Below are 13414 nucleotides of genomic sequence, written 5' to 3' on the forward strand. Positions count from 1 at the left end.
GTCTCTCCTCCTGTAAACACAGTCATTGCCTTTTCTGTATATCATTTGGTTGCATATTGTTATATCGGATCGCATATTTTCATTTGGTTTTGATCCTGTGGATCAGGTGGTCGTCCACTAATCGTAGGGTTGGCGGTTCGATTCCCGGCTCACGTGACTCCACATACCGAAGTGTCCTTGGGCAAGACACTGAACCCCAAGTTGCTCCCGATGGCAAGTGAGCGCCTTGCATGGCAGCTCTGCTACCATTGGTGTGTGAGTGTGTGTGTGTGTGTGTGTGTGTGTGTGAATGGGTGAATGAGACACAGTGTAAAGCGCTTTGGATAAAAGCGCTATATAAGTGCAGACCATTTACCATTTTTATTTTGACTTATCCTATATTTCGGGAACGATTTTATTGATCTTTTGCTTCTACGAGATGATGCACTTTAAGGATCAGTCTAATTTAATGCAAAGATTTGTACATTATCAGGAATGCAGCACAACATGGAGGTGAAAGCAGCGGTCTGTTTATTTAAATGTGAAAGTGCAGTAAAAATATGTTGTCCCTAGAACTCGATGAATAATCGTGATAAATAATCGAGATCTCAATATTGATCGAAATAAACAGTATTTCTCATTCTGTCCATAATCCTGCAGCCCTACGTCAAGTCATGTTAATTTGTTGTTAAACACAACACGATTCCTGACTGAATAAAGTATAAAGATAGCTGTGTGTCTTTGCCCTGTACCTCCAGTTCTCTTTGCAGAACAGATGGTCTTTGCTGCGTGTCACCCCAATCAATTATTTCACCACACTGTTCTCTTATTTCTGTTTTTTTTTTTCTCTCCATACAAAACAGTGCAGGAACAACCACCACAGCCATAGTCACAAAGCTGCATGATAGACAACTCTTGCATTTATTTTCATGAGAACGCAGGATTCGGGGATTAAGTGTGCTTCAGCATGGCTCTCTCTAGGAGAAAGATCATGTAGTGAGTGCACATCGTCTGCGATTGCTCGTGCAATGTGAACCCCCCTACATCCACAAAACAAAAGATCGGAAGGTGTAAATGTCGTGTAGAGTGAGCACTACACCGAGTCTGAGGTCTGAGAACGTGTTCACCTGCCCAATGAGCCACATGGGACAAAATGGTGTGCATCTGAAAGGGCTTTCTTGTACCAAGACTGTCTTACAGTAAAACGAGCACATGGGTTTGATTGCATGTTCTGTACGTGAAATCTCGTTGTTTATGACGTTTTCCAAAATAACCCCCGTTCAACCATTCATTTTTTTTAACGTTAGAGTGGGTTATTTGTGGGTTAGAAACTCTCGCATAACCACGTGGATGCAGATGTTCAGTACTCGCAGCTGTTCATGAAGCTTTTATGTGTTGCTTTAAGTTAAACGTGAAAAGATTGCTCCGTGGGTTAATTGTCGAGCTCACTGCGGGAACAGACTGCAGGCAATCAGCAGTGTTTGAGAGACACTTGCGCGGATCCCGGCTTAACGGAGTCGAGCGGTAACTGTAAGTAGTAATACGGCAGCTTTCCACTTTTTAAACTTGCCAATCGTGCAATGCAGGAAATATGCTTGCTGGAGGAGGGGGGGAGGAAGAGCGATTAAAGTGCATTAAAATCTGGACTGTTCCAGCTGTGTCAGTGCCCTTGGCCATAAAACCACTGCATTCCTGTTAGATGATGTATTTAATAGGCAAAACGCCCTGTAAAGCAGTTTCCACTGAGAGCCAAAGCGTACAAAAAATACCATTTATATTTAAAGGTGATGCAAAGAAATAGCAAACAGCAAAAAGTTTTAAAGCATCTCAGTCGGAAATGTGAAAGTTTAAGAGAAATCTTTTTAGTCCTGATGCACACACAACTGTATTCTGATTGGTCGGAAGGTGCTGGTTAATTTTCTGTAACTGCAGCTCTGAGGAATGCACGGCTTATATTATTGCTCTTATTATAATACTTTAGCGTTTCTATAGTAACAGCTTGCACAGGGCCTTGTATGGTGGGAACGCTGCATAAACAGATTTTTTATTGTGTAATTGTCGATCTGGTCGAGTTTTCTGTGAGGAGACGTTTATTGCCTGTTTTTGGAAGGAGTCTCCAGTGTCAGTACTTTGTAACAGTCAGAGGTAAAGCGGTGACTTCCTGGTTTCTCGGTAACGTGACAGGCTGTATTATTTTGTCTGGTTAACTTCAAGACTATAGGTTCTGTAACGTAAGTAATAACAGAAATGAACAAACATCGTTTGTTCATATCGTTACGTCCATGACACACCGGTACAAATCCTCCCCATGATGACAGTTTTTCTTCCCGCGATATTGCCGAAATAGCCGATGACGTGTTTACGCGCTTCAGTGTGGGCATCTCGCGTGTAGAACGAGAACAAGTGTGGAAGAAGGCAGAGTTCCAACCCTAGTTCCAACTTGGGAGGAAGAAGAATTTAGATCTTTTCTCTGTTTAAAAAGAAAAAAAAAAGCTGTCGATGGTTATCTCTACTGCAATCATAGGTCAGCCTATATAAATTTTTAACTTTCTACTGTATTTGACGCATATTTTGCTTATTCTGTTTAGTTAAGATGTAAAATCAGTTTACGAATATTCCTAATGAAGGTAAAAAAAAATTAAACGTCATAACCAACCAAGTGAAACGTTATATCTTGGCAGACAAAAATGTATTTATAGATCTAATATTCAAATCTGTTACAGCCATCTTCAAGGCTTTTTTTTATTTTTTTATTCAACATTGGATGAAAATGTTGTTTTATGTTAATATATTTTATTAATTCCTTATTAAAAAGCACTCGGCCATCTGCATTATTTATAGGATATTTAGCAACAGTGTGAGGTGCAGCCTCATGCTATATGCTTCCAGCTATACATAAAAGCTCGTAAACCTGACGGCGGCATTTCTATTCTGAGCTCTGGAGTATAATCTTTAGTTTATAATGCAGTTTTTCATTCACAATTTCAACTTGTTAATTATATAGCCCATGTGCAAAATCCTCAGTTGTAATCTTCAGCAAGTTTTGAGAATCTGCTGAGACAGATGTTGCACAGCTGCTGCCAAAAATGCTTCTTTTTTTTATGATCTCATGCAAGAGCTTGTGTCTCCCTCATCACTTTTTTAACACCTCCCAGGACAGAGGGACGGCATTAATTTTGGGCTCGGTTATTAAAACAGGACCAAAAACTACCCCGACATGACATTTAATGCTTGTTAGGTTTTTGATGTTCCTTCATTATCAGTACAGTAGAGTAGTGTGTGTTGAAATATTAATAATGAAGCCATAAAAATGATAGTTATGTTTTTATGGAAGGATTTTATTCTACGTGCCTCTAGGGATTTCTTTTTTAGGACTCCTGCTTTTTCTTTTTTTCCAGCCAGTATTTATTATCTCCACCTTTTTTCCCACCACACTAAGGTTGTAAAAATCTGCCACCATCATAGCCGTAGTCTTAAGGTCCTTTCACACTGAACACGATAAAGTGAATCGCAGACAAACACGAAACGATTGATCACATCCAGCTAATTCACGCCTGCACGGTAGGCGGCGCTGACCGAGAATGCATTTTACGGCTGCACACTAGGTGGCGCAGCCCTCTGTTCGGCCGATCGGCCTATCGTCTTTAACCACCGAGAAGAAGAATCGCCACTTAAACGTTGGCGCATACTACCATAAGGCACACCGACTGTTAAAAAGCACAGAAGAGATGTTTTTGTAGTCCCTGTGACCTTTTATCAAAAAGTGCTTTGTTCTCAGACACCAATGATCACAAGAACTCAACATCTGTTCTCTTCTCTCTTCCGGAATACTCTTCTTTGGCGTTTACACTGGTTTTCAAAACCGATTTCTGTGCTACAGCGCCACCAATCTCGCCCTTTTGTGCAACAGCAGCGTCTCCGGGCATGTGATCTAAAGCTCAAATCTAATTGGACGGCCCGTTTCATCGTGGGACAGTGGTGCGGGGGGAATCTACACACTGGATGAAAAAAAAAAGTGTCGCTTTGTTGCGCCGCAAATGAGCATGCCTGGTGTGAACAGCTCCATAGGGATCTATTGTTTCGAATGAAGTGCGTCATCATGTACGTTCGCGTCACTTAATCGCGCTCAGTGTGAAAGGCTCTTCACCTTAATTTGTTATAGTTGCATTTAATGCCCATGAAAGAAGTTTATGAAGCGAACACACATAAGCAGTGATGCATACGGTGAAACATCCCAGTGTGGTTGTACTAAATATAAGCTCTCTTGGAATGCGGCTTGTCCAATCAAATTAGTGGACGTGAAGTAACTGTTGTATAAATAAAGTGAATCGACACTGCTGTTGTAAAGAGATTACCACTGAAGAAAACCAGACTGCTTTGGGTTTTGTTCTGGCTTAGTTTTATATTATAGTCATGTACACCCCACCCCATAGAAATTTTGTATTTATTTATTTATTACATATTTGGACAAGCAAACATTTGATCCTCTTTGAAACAGTGCCTAGTACTAAAGTTGATACACTCTATAAGAAGTCTCCAAGAACCCCACAATTTTATCACAGGATCTTCTAGTAAGTCTGACGACTGTTGGTGTCAAAGTGTGTGCCCCTTCAATCAGAAAGAGATTGCACAAATTTGAGTTTGCAAGACTACAGTTTGCCAATGAGCATATAGGCAAAGACCATTCCATAAAGGCAAAGGCCTTTTGGAATAATGTGCTCTGAACAGACGAATCAAAGATGGAGTTGTTTGGCCACAGTAACGGCAGACATGTTTGGCGCTGACCAAAGACAGCTTTTCAGGGGAAGCACCTCATACCAACTGTGAAGCACGGTGGTTGAAACGTTATGGTTTGAGGTTGCTTCCCTGCCTCAGGGACTGGCCAGCTTGCTTTCATTGCAATTCTGAATTCTTTATCATATCAAAGAGTTCTTGAAGATAATGTGAAGCCATCTATCCGAAAGTTGAAGTTGAACTGAAAGTGGACCTTTCAACAGGATAATGATCCTAAGCACTCTAGCAAATCCACCAAGGAATGACTCAAGAAGAAGAAATAGAGGGTTATGGAATGGCCTAGTCAAAACCCGGATTTGAATCCCATTGAAATGTTGGGGGGGGGATTTGAAACGGGCAGTACATGCAAGAAAACCCTCAAACATCTTGCATTGGAAGAGTGGTCAAAAGTACCAGCAAGCCTGGTGGACAAATGGGGCAATAATAGTTTCTGAGGCCAAGGGTGTACTTACTTTTTCCACAGAAGAATATCACATCTATTGCTATTTCTGTTGAATAACAACATGTACCTGTGGAACAGTCCTTAAGGCACGAACAGTTTACAGGCGGTAGGCAATTAAAGTCAGTTACAATAACTTAGAACTCTAAAGAGACCTTTCTACTGACTCTGAAAAACACCAGAAGAAAGATGTCTAGGGTTCTTGCTCACCTGCGTGAACATGCCATAGACCTGCTGCAGGGAGGCATGAGGACTGCAGATGTGTCCAGAGCAATAAACTGTAATGTCTGTAATGTAAGACACCTAAGACAGTGCTCTAGAGAGACAGGAAGGACAGCGGATCGTCCATGCAGTGGAAAATGACATGTAACCGTGCGTCTCCCCAGACGTGATCGAGAACTTGCAAATTCCTTGGTGGAAGAGTGGAGTAACATCTCACGGCAAGAACTGACACATCTGGTGCAGTCCATGAGGATGAGATGCTCTGAAGTACTTAAAGCAGCTGGAGGCCACCAGATACTGACTGTTACTGACTGACTTTTAATATTGACCCCCCCCCCCAAATTTGTTCAGGGACTCGTTATTCCATTTCTGTTCCTCAAATGTCTGTGAAGTTGTTCAGTTTATGTCTCGGCTGTTGAATCTTTGTTAATACAAGTATTTGCACATGTTAAGAAATTTGCTGGAAATAAAAGAATGTGAGAGGACGGTTCTTATTTTGCTGAGTGTGTGTTAATATAAACTATTGGACTACATTAAAGTTGCTTCTCAACCTCCGCACACACACACACCCACTTAGTAGAGCTCGAATTTTCTGGTGCCTTGTGTAAGGCCGCCAAGGTCTGACCCCCTCGAGATGTTTTCCTCCGGTTACATAAAGTTCTGCTCGAGCCGACTCTGACGAGTACACCGTCTCGCTGCTCGAACACCTCCTCACACTCCGACCTGGAAGTGCAGCAACACCCAGGAGCGTTGGTGAGACTGCAAGAGCTGATTAATTAGTAATGAGAGATGAGTGTGTGTGTGCGCGCATCTGGGAGTGGGCGGCTAGAGTTGCAGAGGTCATTATTTAGTCATTGGGAAGTGGGTAGAATGTCTCATTATGAGAAAATCTGTGTTTATGTACCTGTAACAACAGTCAATTTATTCAAAAGCACAGTAGACCTTCACCTTGCAAACATTAGAGATTTATCATAAATATTCAGTGTTGCACATATAAGCATGCTTTAATTGCACTTGTGCTTTCAAGCTGTGCAATTTCCACACCTGTGAGATCGATTTTTTTTTCTTTTTCAGGAGGTGTATATTAAAAATGTAAAAGTCAAGCATGAAAGCGATTCGGCCGTCAAGTCCTTGGGTTATTGTGTGCATTTTGAATGATTCCCCTGACACGCTGTCCCGCACATCTTCGTGTTTTCCGTGCTCTAACACACCTACTCTAACTCAGGAAGGACTGTTAATTAGCTGATTCGTTGAATCAGGGGTGTTTGGAGCAAGGAAAACATTGAAATACGCAGGACAGGTGGCCTCCAGGACGAGGTCTGTGCTTTAACATATTCACCGAAAATTACTGGTCATAACTACAAATAAGTATGATGGTCAGGGAAAACTGGTCCGATGTCAGTGCGGCTGAATAATAGTAAAAGGGGTTTTCTACCTATGACTTACGTCTCACACCGATCAGCCATAACATTAAAACCACCGGTAGGTGAAGTCACATTGATTTTATCGTTACAGTGCCACCTGTCAAGGGGCGGGGTACATCAGGCAGGAAGTGAACAGTCAGTCAGAAGGTGGCCTGGTCTGATGAATCACGTTTTCTTTTACATCATGTGCTTGTGCGTCACTTACCTGGGGAAAAGATGGCACCAGGATGCATTATGGGAAGAAGGCAGGTCGGCGGAGGCGGTGTGACGCTCTGGGAAATGCTCTGCTGGGAAACCTTGGGTCCTGGCGTTCATGTGGATGTTACTTTGACACGTACCACCTGCTTCTACATTGTTGCAGACCAAGTACACGTTCAAGTTCATGGCAGCAGTGTCTAAAGGCAGTGGTGTCTTTCAGCAGGATAATGCGCCCTGCAACACTGCAAAAATTGTTCAGGAGTGGTTTGAGGAATATGACTGAGAGTTCAAGGTGTTGACTCGGCCTCCTGCAGATCTCGATCCAATTGAGCGTCTGTGGGATGTGCTGGACAAACAGGTCAGGTCCATGGAGGCCCCACCTCGCAACTTACAGGACTTCAAGGATCTGCTGCTAATGTCTTGGTGCCAGATACCACAGCACACCTTCAGAGGTCTGGAGGAGTCCATGTCTCGATTGGTCAGAGCTGTTTTGTGGCACAAGGGGGACCTACATAATATTTAGGCGGGTGGTTTTAATGTTATGGCCGATCAGTGTATATGTGGATATGTTTTTATTAAGTTTATAATCTTGCCTAGGTTTTCGTCCTACAAAATTCATGCTGGGTAAGGAGCCAGTTTAACAAACGCAATCTACCCGAAGACATCTAAAACATTCTGCGATTACCTCCTGCAGTGAACGTCATGCTTTGGTCAAGTTGTCGAAAAGGTACATTTCAGTTTGTAATCTGATTCCGGCTGTCAAAAGGGTCGCGATGCTCCTGCTTCAGTCAGAATGAAATCTATAAATGCAGTGTTCTCCTTTTTTTAAAAATTTTTTTATTTTATTTTTTTTTGCACTTTTGGGAATAAACGGATATTAAAATGCTGAAATATACCTCTGCTTGAGTTTCAGGCAAAAGAGAAACGTATTTCTGTTCATGAAAATCTACCAGGTCTCTCATGTTATTTATTAGATTTCAGGCTGTACCAAATCTAATTTCATGAGTTTGCCCACGAGAGAGAGAGAGGAGTCATGATTAGGGGGTCTTTCAGCAGCATAGGGTTTCAAGCCACACTGGCTCCTAGCAAATAAATTTAAAATTAGCAAGTGCCACATTACCGAATATTGAAGAGAGGAAAGCCGTAGTGTTTTTAGTCAGTTTTTTCAATAAGATGGAAAATTACCACGACTGCTCAAGGGTACTGCATATTAATGGTGTATTAGAGTTAAATAAATTATGTTGTCTCCTTCTGTCCTCTCTTAAAGTCCATGCCCCAGCCAGTACAGGCCTCATTGGATCGGATTAAAAATAGTTTCCAGTCTAAATTTCGGATGTATTTTGATACCACGAATGCTTATGACTTTGACTGGCGGGAAGCATATCCTGCACCGGAGCAAAGAGGATTGTTCTTCCAACAATATTACTACTTCTACTGAGTATGTAGTAGATATGTACCCGAAACATGAATTAGAATGAACAGATGACGTGTTCTCAACAGATATGCATCAAGATGGAGATCCTACAAGCTACTGGTTTGTTAATATTTTCTAACTAAATTTGTTAGAAAAGGAGTCGCTTATAATTAGAATTTAACTTGTGTGAAAATTTGGAATAGCGTTATAAAACATTTGCGAATAAAGCACGGTTTCCACCCCGTGTGTTCAAAAGAACAAAACCGTCACTTCCGGGGAAACCTGCGCATCTCGCTGTCCACCATTTTTACTTTTCTGAACCCAACTATCCAATCACATGATTTGCTGAGGCAAAGTCACGTGACTTTTTTTTTTTCCCCCCGATGCGCATCGAGGAATTTATTCAGTAAATGTATTTCCATCGTAGTTTATGCGCATGTCGTCTTATCGAATAAACAAAGGATCCACCTTAATTGAGTGCATACATTTTTTTGATGCGCATTTTTTGAGATTTCACTTGCATCTGGTGTTTCAATCCGACTTTTTTTTTTTTTTTTTTTTTATGCGATCGCGTCAAAATTTGCATAAAAATATGTGCATGGACACACAGCTATAGACATGTTTCAGCTAGCCAACTTTGTTCAGCTTACAAATAAGTTTAGAAAATAAGAAAATACCCTTGATTACCTGTTTGTGTGTGTATGCGTGCACGCGTTCCACCAAGCCGATGGAAGATATGAGTGGAACATAAGTGCTTTTAAACCATCTAAAATCATCCATCACGGATATGTTGAGTTATTTATGATCTTCATTTCATCACTAAATCGTTTCAGTGCTGATTTATGACGCTGTAATGACAGTTGTACGTGATCATTGTAGGGTAACTGATAGGCAAAGTCTGGAAAGGCAAGTAAATATGTATTAAAGTTAAATGGGGTTTTATGGGTGTGTGTGTGTGTGTGTGTGTTTGTGTGCGCGGTAAACCAGCAGGCAGATGTTTCTTTAGTGTGTGTTGTGCAGCAGTGGCAGATTTAGGCACCTTCAGCTCAGAGTGTGTGTAATTAGTCCTCCTCAAACATACATACAGCGGAACCTGCTCCTGTTGTTGTTGACATGCGTGAGGGCGAGCGGGTAGGAGGCAGACACTTGTTAGACAGGCATAAGGTGTTTCAGAAATAACAAATGACGGAGCATCTGCTGTGCTGGGATTTAAGGCTCAGATTTACATTATTTTTGTCTTTTCATTATGTCTGAATATTCATGTCCAAAAAGCAAGCGTGTAGTGTCTAATCATGACTGGAACACCTGGCTGTGTGTGTGTGTGTGTGTGTGTGAGTGAGAGAGTTAATGAATTAGCTGTCTTTCACTGATGCACTTCTACCTGTAAATGGAAAGCTGTGCAACATCTGTGGCTGATGGACAGTGCAAACTTCGTGACTCGTCCTTTTCTAATGAGAACTCTCGGGGTTAAAACACTGAAAGACGCCGCGTCAGCATTCTACAGCACTCACAGACTCTCTCACACACGCACGCACACAAACACCATCATCACACACTAAGCTGCTCAGAATGCCTGTCAGGGGCTTGCTTCCACCAGCACACCCGCTTCAGCACAAGCGTATAACTCAGATTCCAAAAATGTGCTTCTTGGAACGTTTTGGAAAAATTCATGTAGCATGACGCAAACCAGATAGCCCCCGCTCCCAGTGCTTTCTGTAATACACGGATTATAAATCCGAATCAGGGTCTTTTCAAGTACAAGTGTACACGGACTTTGCCGTCAAGGTGGCAAGCAACTCCAATACTTTAATTTTAGCAAAGTTTAAATAGATAGGATTTTGCGTGCAGGCTTTGTTACACAATGTTTGAATTCTAAACAAAATACAGTCTGTTACTGGATTGTAGGTTCTATAAGCCAGGGGTTCCCAAACCTTTCCAGGGCAAGGCCCCCCAAATGGCATTAACATTTGACCAAGGCCCTCCTTTTGCAAGATGTCTTTAAAACACACAAAAAATACAGACTTCTGATTATGTCCCCCTTTTTTTATTTTTATTTATTTATTAATAATTACCTCTTACATCTTTACATTACATTACATTAGGAATTGATTGTGCGTGTGTGTGTGGTTGTCTGAGAGTGAGAATTTATTTTTCACACCAAATTGTTGAGGCCCCCCGGGCTCCCCCTGGTGGCCCCCACTGCTATAAGCAATATAGTGCACCATCTAGGTTCTACACCCTATGTAGTGAGCACATGACCAGTCCAGACCAGTTAACGCGATCTCAAGGAAACGCAGCAATATTCGGAGGAACTTGCGTTTTTTTTTGTTGTTGTTGTTGTTGTTTTTTGCTGGCCAAGACGTCATGTGATACGTGAGGTCATCACAATGCACGTTCAGCCAAAGTTCTCGTCGATTCGTGTGTGTCGAACTTTAGTATAGCTTAAAGGTCTCCTTTATCAACAAAGATCAATGCGAAAGACGGCGCAAAACAGTTCCGTGCAGTCGAAATTCAAGTACTTCTCAAGAGTTTATTTATTTATTGTCACGTTTTCTTAAAAGGGCGTCCCAAGTGGCTTAACAGAAGCGCATTTGCCCTATAGTCTGGAGATTGCAAGTTTGATTCCCGACAACGCCACAGCCGTGTGTAGCCAGGAGTCAGGAGTGGCAAGGTGTGTGTTTTTAAAAATAAATAAATAAATAAATAAAAATCGATTAATACTTTTTTTACACTAAGTTATAATACTGTGTAAATTTCAACCCAACACTTCTAGTCAGCACGATTTCTAGCTCCACGCACATGTCACTGTCTGATGCACATGGTGCCTGGTCAGGAATGTCCAAATACAGCACCGGTCATTAGTTATGCTTCGGCTCACTCGACAAAGAAAACAATGACAACTATGCAGGAGCGTGGATTCGTCACTGTGCCGCACTGCCTGGTGTAAAAGCTCTATACAGTGCTGGAATTTCTCTCTGCTCAGTATTGACTATAAGTTCTATAAGAAATGAAGAATAACTCCAGAACTTGAATATGACCCTGAGTTTATCGTCATGGAAACATAAGGTCATCAGGCACCCTTGCTACTGGCTAGTAGACTCTCGCTCTCTTTTTATCTCTCTCTCGCTCTCGTTCTTTTACATGACGTCTAAGTCTAAGGAAGAACAATCTGGGTTTAACAATAATAATAATAATAATAATAATAATAATTCCGTACATTTATATAGCGCTTTTCTAGACACTCAAAGCGCTTTACATAGTATTGGGGGGGGGGGGGGGGGGGGGGTCTTCTCAACCACCACTAAAGTGTAGCATCCACCAGCCATAGTGCGTCAGAGCACCCACCAAACACCAGCTATTAGTGGAGAGGAGAGAGTGATGTAGCCAATTCAGAGATAGATGGCGCTAGATAAACCAAATATTGATAAACCAATCAGTCTAATTCTTTGTACAATTTTAGCATTTACTTATTCGGGGATCGAGTATGTGCACATCAACAGCTTGTGTGCATTATGTCTGCTGTGCCTGTGAGAGAGAGCGCTCGCTCCTAAAAATAGTGCACTTGCCTGAATCGTCGGTTCAGATTTGACCTGTTTTCTGATCTCACCCGCTGTCGTGTATCGCATTAGGTTAGCCGACGCGGTACAGATCTAGCACGTGAAAGCATGACGGATCGTTTTTTAAGCAAGCTGCCAGCACGCTTCTGATGTTTTGGGGTAAGCTTGCCGTGCGTCAGCTGCGCTGGTTTTTCCAAATACGAAGCAGCTCGTCTTCTGTTGCACTTTATCCAATCACCTGCATTTATGTGAATGATTTAACTGAAGGCAGCTCATCAGACCAGAGCTAGAGACATCAGCTCAGAAAGTGGTGAGCGTTCAAACTTTCATAGATTCTTAGTTATATCTACTCTCTCTGGTCTGACATGTCGGCTTGTTAAAAGACAAGTCGATGATGAAGAGAGATTGCGTAAAGACGATTGGACGGGGAAGTGTGTGTTTATTCTCCCCGTCAGTTTCAAAACAGACGTCTCATCATCTGTTCAGAGTTCATGGCACGAGTCCAAATATGTCAAGTGAAGCAGCACTACTAAACAAAACAGCCACTTTATTTAAATTATTTACAGTATAGCCATTAACGAATGATCAGTCTAACCGTTGTAGTCTTTCAGTCATGTTCGTTGCTTATCCAGAATTTTTGTAAGGAAGGGATTTAGATGCGTACATTTTCCACTGCTGACTTGCTAAAGTTACTTACTGCAGCTTTAACTATGTCGCACCAGCTTGAAATGACTGACGTGATCAAATTCCCAGGTTGAAACCTTATAACTCTTCTATTTTGCATGAACATTTTATACTGAAAATCTTTTCTTTTTATTTGAAATACTTTTTAAATATGAAATACTTCATCTTTAAAAAAAGAAAGAAAGAAAACGTCTTTGAGGCTTTTTTGCATTCACGATGAAGTCATGAACAGATTTGTTGTACTGTAAAAAGGTAGCGTTTTGGGGTTATGAGGTTGTTCTGCAGTACCACAGTGACTGTTGTGTGTGTGATCGGGCGAGTTTGAGATCAGTCGAGGTTCGTTCGCATTTCCACGACTTGAATTTTCACAATCATTCGAACACGAGATTTTCGAGGTAAAGTCAAAACTGCTTTATTCAAATATCTCCAAAGTGCAGTAAAATGGAAATGCTTTATTTCATTTAAGCCCGAGCTCTGGTTCTGAGGAATCTGATCTGACTCTATAGGAGGGATGGTTAAGCAACTCTCGCTCCTGTTGGCAGATCCCCAACGGTAGGCGGGATGGGGAGAGAGAGAGAGAGAGAGAGAGAGAGTGTAGAGCACATTCAGATGCAGAGAGCGAGGTGAAGACGGTGAATTAGTTGTGCGAAGGAGAGCCGAGGGAGCACGCTGAGAAGTGAAAAACAGATCGTTTTCACGAGAG

At 41.8% G+C, this 13414-nt stretch overlaps 1 protein-coding gene across 2 annotated transcripts in view; it reads left to right on the forward strand.

Moving 5' to 3' along the window:
- The window catches only part of tspan9b (tetraspanin 9b), a 39500-nt gene that overhangs the window by 10792 nt on the left and 15294 nt on the right, over positions 1-13414 (forward strand).

Source organism: Ictalurus punctatus, chromosome 19, assembly GCF_001660625.3.
Source record: "Ictalurus punctatus breed USDA103 chromosome 19, Coco_2.0, whole genome shotgun sequence".
Lineage (NCBI taxonomy): Eukaryota > Metazoa > Chordata > Actinopteri > Siluriformes > Ictaluridae > Ictalurus > Ictalurus punctatus.